At 40.3% G+C, this 9765-nt stretch overlaps 1 long non-coding RNA gene across 1 annotated transcript; it reads left to right on the forward strand.

The window, feature by feature from the left end:
• The first annotated feature begins 4585 nt into the window (after positions 1-4585).
• LOC115583531 (uncharacterized) lies at positions 4586-7379 on the forward strand. The gene is made up of 3 exons (XR_003984381.1): positions 4586-6142; positions 6346-6484; positions 6808-7379. It is a non-coding gene; the product is annotated as an uncharacterized LOC115583531 (long non-coding RNA).
• Positions 7380-9765: the final 2386 nt, after the last annotated feature.

Here is a 9765-nt window from a genome sequence, read left to right on the forward strand (position 1 = left end):
TGATACCAAGTCATTTTGGGGCAGAAAAAAAATCTCGATGCCAAACATCTTTATTTGCCTAAATACAAGCCAGATATAAATCACCATCTACCCAACAACAATAGGCCTATTAGGCCACTGTATACAGGAGGCTATCAAACACATAAACAGAGATAATAATAACAACATTTGATGATCATATTCACTTACACTGTCGTCATTATCTGATCATTCAATGATCGCTTCAAAAACGCTTGATTGGCCTACATTCTGAATAGCCAACGCTCATCACGGCCAAATGTGTTAAAATATGTTTTATTGTCTCACAAATACTTATCATCGATATAAACTGTGGCATACTGGCGCTGTTTGAGCCTAATGAAAGCAGCCATAGCGCCACAGAATCAGCGCTTCCCAACTTTAACAGACCGTGTGCGCTCCCACGGACCCGAAATCAGTTTCTGGTATAAATCATGTTCTGGCGTGACACCTGGTTTATGCAAATCATATGGCCGCGTTACGTAACGCTAAATATCGTAAATATCACACTGCTTTGACAGTGACATCACTATTTTGGATTTACCCTTTGTACAAATTGTTTGTATGTGAGTGTGTAAAGCTACCATGACTTGTTACTCATGCAACACCGTGACCTTAACACTTACAAATAAACATTAAAAAACAAAGCACTACCTGATGTGGAGGCAGGGGAAGCACTAGCATTTTCAGTGTCAATGGAGACTTCATTGTCACTATTGCCTGAGTCAGTTGGCTCTCTTCTCACCTCTGCCACTTTTACTGTTGGGTGTTGTGTGAAGTGTCTCTATGCAAATTATTTGTTGAACTGGACTTAAAAGAAATATTTTTATGACAAATATTGCATTTTGCATTACTGTCTTCCACAAGAGAAAAGTGCATCAAAATGCTGCTCCGTTTCCTTTGGCTCATTTTGTCCAAATGACGATGTCACGACACACGACAGTGACTGTCCTCCTCCTAAGACCGCTGCAGCTGCTCTGCTCTCCGAGGCAGGGGCAGTCACGTATTTCTGTTTTTTTTTTTATTGTTTTTTTTTTACACAAAGGCAGCGTGCACAACTCAGGTGGCATCATGCTACATTTGCATATCTAATAAGCACCGTGCAGCTGGGCTCTTCTCTGTCCCACTCAGGGGAGGAGCAAAGGAGGAGCACACAGTAATATAAAAAAATAAATAGGCTAAATTAAAAAAAAAGGGGAAAAAAACCAACGGTTCCCAGCTGCGACTCGGTTCCCATCGTTCATGTTAACGAGCCGTTCAATAGAATCAGTTCATCCAAAAAATGATAACTACAAACTATGGTTAAGATAAGGACCGAATCAAAGAGTGGCATCATTCAAGGTCTGCAAAAAAGATTTGCTGATTTGTGCAATGGGAGAGTCTGCGCTCTCCAGTCACAAGAAATGTACGTTAACACTTAATGTTAACCGCTAACGTTAGCTAAACCATAACACGCTAAAGAATAATTAACGCACCATTAATCACGTTAAGTGACCTTGTTAAGTTAGCGCCTGATTGTTCATGTGTCATTACACATGCAGACTGTTAGCAATAGAGAAGGATGGCTGAAGAGAAGGTTGAATTTGATGCACCAAAGCTGAAAGTGCCAGAGTCAGAAATGGGACTAATCAGTTTGTCTCTGTAACGTCACACCAAGCACTAACATACGTAAGAGCTTTAAGTGTGAAAAGGAAATCTTCACTTTTCTCCCATTTTCATGACTTACTTCTAATAAAGTAAGATTAGCCTACATTGTAAGGCCCTTTAGCTAATGTTTAGTTTTATCTGGATACAGACTGATGTGAAGCAGATTGACGTTATGTCGCTGTTCTATTGGCTGATATATTATAGTCAGTAGCCCAGCAGAACTAACCTGTTGAGGCAATGATAGCTTACCTTGTTATTGCTAGCCTGGACGGGGATCTTGCTCACAATTTTTCTAAAAGACGGAGAATCCCCTGTTGAAAGTGGCAGCATATCTTCGACAGTCTCCTCACTTCTTGAGGCTCAAGCATCGCAGATGGAGAGAATGTTTTTGCTGCTTAGTTTTTTCTCTGCTCTCATCCTCAGTTTTCTTTCTTTTGGTTACTAGCTTAATGTTAGTGTGGCACCGCTCTAGATGTTTCGTTAAATTACTTGTGCTGTTTCGCAAGCTAGAGAGATCTTTTGGTTTTGCACACAAAGTGCATGTAGCTATAATATTGTTCACATCCTTGTCTCTGAGGAACTGAAAATAATGAGCGTATGTCCATCTCGCGAGTGTAGAGTCCAACTTGTCTGCTGCTGCAGTCGTCTTCTCCTTAATCAATAGTTCTCTAGCACTAACAGGAAGTTGTTGGCGAATTTGTATAAAAACAACACACCACTTAAAGGGACAGTGTGTAATATATCAAGTATTTAGCACCATCTAGCGGTGAGGTTCTACATTGCAACACTCCTTTGCTCACCCCTCCTGTTCTGAAGACAATAGGCGAGTTCAAGATCAAGCACCGCTGCCTAAATCGTGATGCATGCTGGTTAAAATGTGTCCACGATGACCTGGATGGGAGTGGTTTCTGCTCCGCATCTGATGTCACATGACCTTAAGTTATCGCGGGAGCAAGGCTGGTGCAGAGCGCAGTTGCTCTCCAGGTACTGCGCAATCCTAGACCCACCTTCATGACGTCAGGACTTTGCCCTAATTGGCTCTCATCTACGCTGACGTATATGACATGTGTTTAGATGAATTTCCATAAACTCAAATATCAAATACTTTCAGATCAGTAGCAGCTGTGTGGCCGCACCTGTGGATAGTCAACATGAATAAACCTATAAAATCCTTCATGTAAGGCAACAACCCTGAAAGATGTCGTCAATAAACTGCTCAGTTCTGTCAGCTTCGGGTGATGATGGAGAAGTGGTTAACTGCTGTGTCCAGTGTTATCTGTTCTATCCACTCTTATTAATTAACCCTTTCTGTTCCCGTCACATTAACAATACAAAGAATTATCCTGAGCTATTCTGCGTGTGATGAGATGGCGCAGCGGGACAAGGCATCTGATTCAGTAATTTGTTCTGATTATTGTATTTCATTCATTCAGTGAAATGTATTTCATTCATTGTGAAAAATGTTGCTATGAGAAAATGCTTCATCTTATGTGTCTATAGTTATGCTTATTTGTTAAATGTAGTCAGCAAATTCCCCTCAGCTGTGATATAATCATGCACCTAAGCACAGTTGTCATCATGATAATTAATAACTGTTGTAAATGTATTGTATTGTTATTAAGCAAGACTTACTATAATGTACCAGATAGACAAAGTTCAAATGTATTTAATGGTGACATTACAAGGAAAACAGAACATGATCATTTACAGTAAGACAACATTTAGGCTATTCATCTACTCTTGATGAGCCATTGTGTGACCGTTTTGAAGTGAGGCAATTATAAAGTATCCAAATTTGAAGTTGTTATTGTGACAAAGCTGTCACATTCTGTTGTCTCTAAATATGAACTGTCTGTCTATATGTGTGTATATACATATACATATATATATATATATATATATATATATATATATATATATATATATATATATATAAAGTAATCAGATGAATACATCCTCTGCAAAAAGTCACACTTGACACGGATCTTGATCCCTGGTCGTCTGCATGCAGCACGGCAGCAATTCCACTGCTCTATTCCCTCAGCCTACATGTTTTGATTGACTACTATTTTGAACATCTCAGATTGAATAATTTCTGAAGGAGATTGAGGTATCTGGACTGCAACACATTCTGGCCTTTAATTCAACTCAGTTTAAATTGAACCTGTTTCTCCTTGTGTAAGTTAAGGAATGTAGACAATACGGGGCTCACAGGGACCTTGGAGGCAGAATTCAGCTGTGTGTGGGTCAAAGGTTAGCAGAAGACAAGGCCACTAGGGACTAAAACGGAGCCTGACTCCTATGTCAGATGGAGGAAGATATCTAAACGTGTGCATCTCCAGAAAAGGATAGAAGATCATTTAGGTAATTTTGGAGTACAAGACCCAAGGAGGGACAGTAACAGATTAGCCATTTATGGGAGATGAGCAGGGAGATAGACCACCTCCTTTTTATGTCAATTGGATAGATGGACCCTCAACCCACCACAGTGACCAATTAGGAGTAGGCAGGTACAGCCCAAGAGACTTTAAGAAGGCCTGTACGAGTAGAGATGGGGGGTGGCACTTGGAAAACCTCCTAAGAGCAAAGGCTGAGGTTTTGAGGGAGCAGAGGGCAGAGCATTTTGGCATTGTTTTGTCCACAGATTTGATAATATCAGAACGCGGCCGCTTCTGATCAGGACTCAAGGCGCTAGATTCTGTTTCAATAAAGATTGCTTCTTCATTCCACCCGCCTTGCCTCCGCAGACTCCTTTTATGATCAAACTACACACCGACACCTTAAAGAAGGAGAAGCCCAGAAACCACAAGATTAATATGAGAAAAAGGCCAGCAAAGTTCCCATAGCATCAGGTAAGAAAACTGATCGCAGTTCGTTGTTGTTTGTAATCAAACATTAATGGAATTTCAATTTCCTCCACTTCTTCGCCGACGAAGAAGGCAAACACCACAACCTCAGCCAGGTCACGTCACGTCTACGGGAAGAGAGAGTGTCCGACTTCATAGCAGCGTTTGTATCCCCGCCCCTGCCGTCGCCAGCAGACTTCACTGATGCAGTCAGGCAGCAGGAGGTCAACTTGAACGTGCCTATTGGAGACTTTCCAGAAGCTGCGGTGGCCCTGACGGACAAGAAACTCATTTTCAAAATATGGACTCTTTCCCAACAGCGTCGAGTATTTCTACTGATTCAAGCAATGAGGTAAAGATGTAGTTAGTTATTGTCAGAGGGGAACCCTCTAGGCCTTCTAGGTATTCAGTGAAGGCCTAAGAAAATATTGAAATATTTTTGTGTACTCCAAATAAATGTATTGAATTATATATTATTTACTTATTTATTTATTTTTATTCACTAAAATAATATGAATAATGCATAGATTAGGCTATTTAAACTTGGATTCACTTGTCTTGGCACACAGTGGGTTAATATAACGGAACGAGAAATGGACCAATCACAATTTTTCTTCTGTTGGTATCTGGGTAAATTACTCCCCTAGCAGGGCCTTCGGTAGCAGCAATGAAGGCCCGTGTAATTCAAGTGAATGTGGCATGAATTTGACATTGACAGGTGTCTTAGCCAATCATATTTCGCTGAGATGGGGGCGGGATCATTTCACGGCATCTTCCGGGCATTCGCGAATATCTAGCATGAACGTATATAAGCAGGACGACCCGCAAAGGTATTCAGCGAGGGAGTGAGGAGAAGACCGAACAGGAGACAAATAGAGCGTATGAAATGGCAGCAGTTAGTAGTGAAGAAAACTGTTTGATTACTGGATTTATTGAAACTCCATTTTCAAGATTGCCTTGTCAGGATAAACTTGAAATTGTCCGGAAAGGTCGACCATCACCTGCCTTGCCAGGATTGGTGCAATCTAGCAAGAGCTACCAGAGGTATTTTCAAGCTAGCAGCTAACGTTACAACCGCTACCGTGGCTAACGGGCAGCCCGCGCACCAACTAGCTGTACTGCTGGGATAGCCTGCTTTTCCATCCCCACAAGGGGCCCGGTGCAGTGCAGGATTCGATAATTTGAGTTGCTTGACCAAAGCAGCTCAAAAACATCCCAGCTGGGCTGTGTGACCCAGCCATTGCACACTTTGTTAAAAAGGATCGCAGGATAGACTTCATTTTAAGTGATCTTCATTTGGTGAGTAACGTTACCTTTTTCAAAAACGTTAATAACAGGCCCTGCTTTAAATAGCCTATACATTTATTTCTTACTGTAAAGGTGCCACAGCTGTGCATCAGATTAGATAGACCATGAATATTATGGGTTTGTTGAGGCAGCAAAAAAATAGATATTCAAAATATTCAATACACATCTACCTCTTACTAACATTTTAAGTTTGACAGAATATAAGCATGTTGTGCTTAGAGCATAAGCTGTACCGAACAGGATGAATTAATGTGTGTGTGCATTTCCCAGGGGGCTGAATGTGATGTTTGAAGGCCAGCAGAGGACCTTACTGTGGAAAGCAGGTAGGGAAGAAATTACTGTCTGCACCTTGTTGCTTTGCATTTGTTCAGTTGCCAGGTCAAAGGAAATGGACTCTTAGTTAGACTGTGATTAGCTCTTCAGGCTGTGTTGCTTCTTGAAGCGGTTTGGAGATAATGTATCATAATAAAAAAATTAAAATGGCTGTGACTGTAACTGTGTGCATCTGTATGTGTGTGTGGTCAAGGTTTCAAAGGAAAGTTGAAGCCCAACCTGTCGAAGCAGGAGACCAGCAGTCTGACATGTTGCCTGCGCATCCTGTTTCGTATGAACACAAACAAGATTCGCCAGAACGCCTGGGAGGAGGTCCAGAGACGACTGCTTAAGTACGGAACAAACGTGATACGTTCATATCCCACTGCACCATCACTGTGACTGTTGACCCTTAAGTGGTAGTGGATGGTAGTTAGTGGATATGAGAATTGCACCTATTCAGCTACCTCCATTGATATCTAATACGATTTCTAAGTAGATGCAACACTCTTCTCATATTGTTCTGACACTCATCATTGCAGTTAACTTTCAGTTCCCCTGTGACGTACCACAATCTGCCCACAGACGATGACTGATATAAATGAGATTTAAGTGCCTAAAAGTGTTTTTTTCTGTCTCACTCTCTCTCTCTGTCTCATCTCACCTCTACTCTCAGGTCAAAGCTCATGTGTCCAGATACTACCCTCTGCTGTGTGAGATCAAGCAGTTCAACCTGATCCCTGAGCGCCAGGCTGTTCTAAGAAAGTTTTATCTGCACATCGGCCTTGTGATTCACATCGCACAGCTACCTGAGCCCAAACCAGAACCTCAGCCGCCACATGTTGAGCAAGAGGCAGACACAGGTGGGGTAGGAGGCTGGGGAGGAGGCCCAGTGATGCTGCACCACAAACAGCCTGGAACACAGAGCTCTACTGCTGCAACTCTGTGTCACCTCAGGGCCCTCCATGTGGTTTATGACAGACACTTGACTGGTGTCAATCAGCTATCTGCTACCACCCATTTGCACCCTTAACCTCGTCACCACACACACAGAGTACTTATTTTCAGAATAAAACAGTAATGTCTTGTACAAGCTGCAGCGATACCTCCACTGGATAAAACTACTGATAAACAACTGAGAGTTACCCTTATAGCTGATGTGTTCAGATGGAATATATTTCAAGGGAATAGATGAATATTTTAGACATTTTACTTTCATTCCAGTTAATTATACAGTACCAGTCAAAAGTTTGGAAACACCTTCTCATTCCATGGTTTTTCTTTATTTTTATTATGTTCAACATTATAGATTAGTATTGAAGACAAGTCAAAACTATGAAGGAACACATGGAATTATGTAGTAAACAAAAAAGTGTTTAACAAACCAGAATATGTTTTATTTTTTAGATTCTTCAAAGTAGCCACCTTTTGCTTTGATGACAGCTTTGCACACTCTTGGTATTCTCTCAATCAGCTTCAAGAGGTCGTCGCCTGGAATGGTTTTCAATTAACAGATGTGCCTTGTCAAGAGTAATTTGTGGAATTCCTTGTCCTTCTTAATGTGTTTGAGACCATCAGTTGTCATTTCTCTTTACTTAGTTGAGTGGTTCTTGCCATAATATGGATTAGAATAGTAGTCAAATAGGCTATTCACTGTATAGAACTGTGTACCAATAGTACCTCTGCACAACACAACAGATGGTCTCAAACACATTAACAAGGCAAGAAATAACACAAATTAACTCTTGGCAAGACACACCTGTTAATTAAAAACCATTCCAGGTGACTACTAAAATATAAAACATATTCTGGTTTGTTTAACACTTTTTTGTTTACTACATAATTCCATAAGTGTTCCATCATAGTTTTGATGTCTTCAATATTAATCTACAATGTAGAAAATAATAAAAAATGAAGAAGGAACATTGAATGAGAAGGTGTGTCCAAACTTTTGACTGGTACTGTATATGCAAAATAAGTCAATATGATTTGCTTGTATCATTTGTTTTCACAAAATAATCTAATTGTTTTACATATCATAATTAGATGTAGTGATGTCATATAGCCAGCTGTGCCTTGTTTTACTGAATGGCCTTTGTGTGTTGTGAAGTCATTTGGAGTAAAGAAACCTTTAAAGACCCAGCAATTAATTTTTGTCCACTGTGGTTAACATGACACTGGGGCCTTTATTTCAAAAACCATGCATGCAGTTTATTTGAGTCCTACTGTCCTGTGTAAAGCACATCCTTGGCTTTCTAGTGATGTAATACACAAAGGGGTGTGGTCAACAGAGCTCATCTTCTGTCTTTTCAAAATGGTGGGAATTGCAACCAACACATTTTATGCCAGTAAGAGAGTTAAGTGGTCAAATTTATACAGAAATAATGTTTCTGTTTATCCTGAGGATGTTGTTCTTTATTTATGAGAGTCTGAACTATATTATATTAAGATAGAAGATTAGAAGTGTATGTTGATGTTAAGCTTTTCAAAATACTTTTTGGGGGGGACAGTGGGACTTGCTTCTTCTCATTTCCAACCATTTTCCATACTTCAGGAAACAGAGGCAGGAAAGATTTTGTTTAAGATTATTTAGGGAGAGTAAGACATTGAGCTGTCAGTGGATGAGGAGGAAGAGAGCAAGGCAGTAGAGCAGATTTTAAAATGTGTTTTTTATTTGTTTCCAATATTCATAAAATGAGAAAGAATTAAAAGAAAATGCATTATTTTATCATACCAATCGCCTTGTAATGTTCTTTTTATGGAAGAGAATGACCCTGATGTCCACTACAAGGGACAGGTTATAAACAATAAATCAATAACATTTTTGAGAAAATCATCATTAGTGATATGTTTATTACAACGATTAATTAAATTATGTACAAAAAAATGTTTTTCTTCCCGGTTTTAGGAGGATGTGCTGACCTTGCATGTCACATGTAGGGCTCTGGCTATTATTTGTATTGCTTTGTTTGATTGTTTATTGCCAAGTGTGGCCCGATGGTCCTAGTGAAGGCCCAGGGTCCAGGGCCACAGTTCGCCACTAGTTATTGTTAGTGATGAGCACTTTCGCTGAGCTCCCTCTCAGTTCCACAGTCAAGCTAGCTCTGAGCGAAAACGCGGTTAGCCCTACTACGTAGTACCACGTAGTGCTCTGTGTCCCTCTCGGCAGTCCATAGTTTTTTTAAAACCGGAAAGACATGGCGGCCTCCATAGAGCTTGCCCGCGCTATGTATATTCAGATAGGTAATTCTTCGCTCAGGAGGATAAGTCAGATTGTTGGCAGAGGTAATTGTACACCAATGACGACTTACTTATGAACGAAGACGTTTTGGGTTAATAAATTACTTAAATCGTTACACACTATCCCTTTAATTTCGGGTTTAAAATGCATTGTAACAGGCGTTACTGGGATTTGTACCGAGTAAAATATTTTATTTTTGTAATGCCTTACATTACTGCGTTACAGCAAAAAGTAATGCATTACAGTAATTGCATTACTTTTGTAGTGCGTTACTCCCAACACTGCATTTTGAAACATACAAATTTATGTCAAAAAAGAAAATTACAGGGTGCTCTCAGATCTCTCTTTGTCTCGGTGCGAGTGTGCCTGAAGAACGCCAAGTGGCTTCCATTT

Source organism: Sparus aurata, chromosome 6 (genome assembly GCF_900880675.1).
Source record: "Sparus aurata chromosome 6, fSpaAur1.1, whole genome shotgun sequence".
NCBI lineage: Eukaryota > Metazoa > Chordata > Actinopteri > Spariformes > Sparidae > Sparus > Sparus aurata.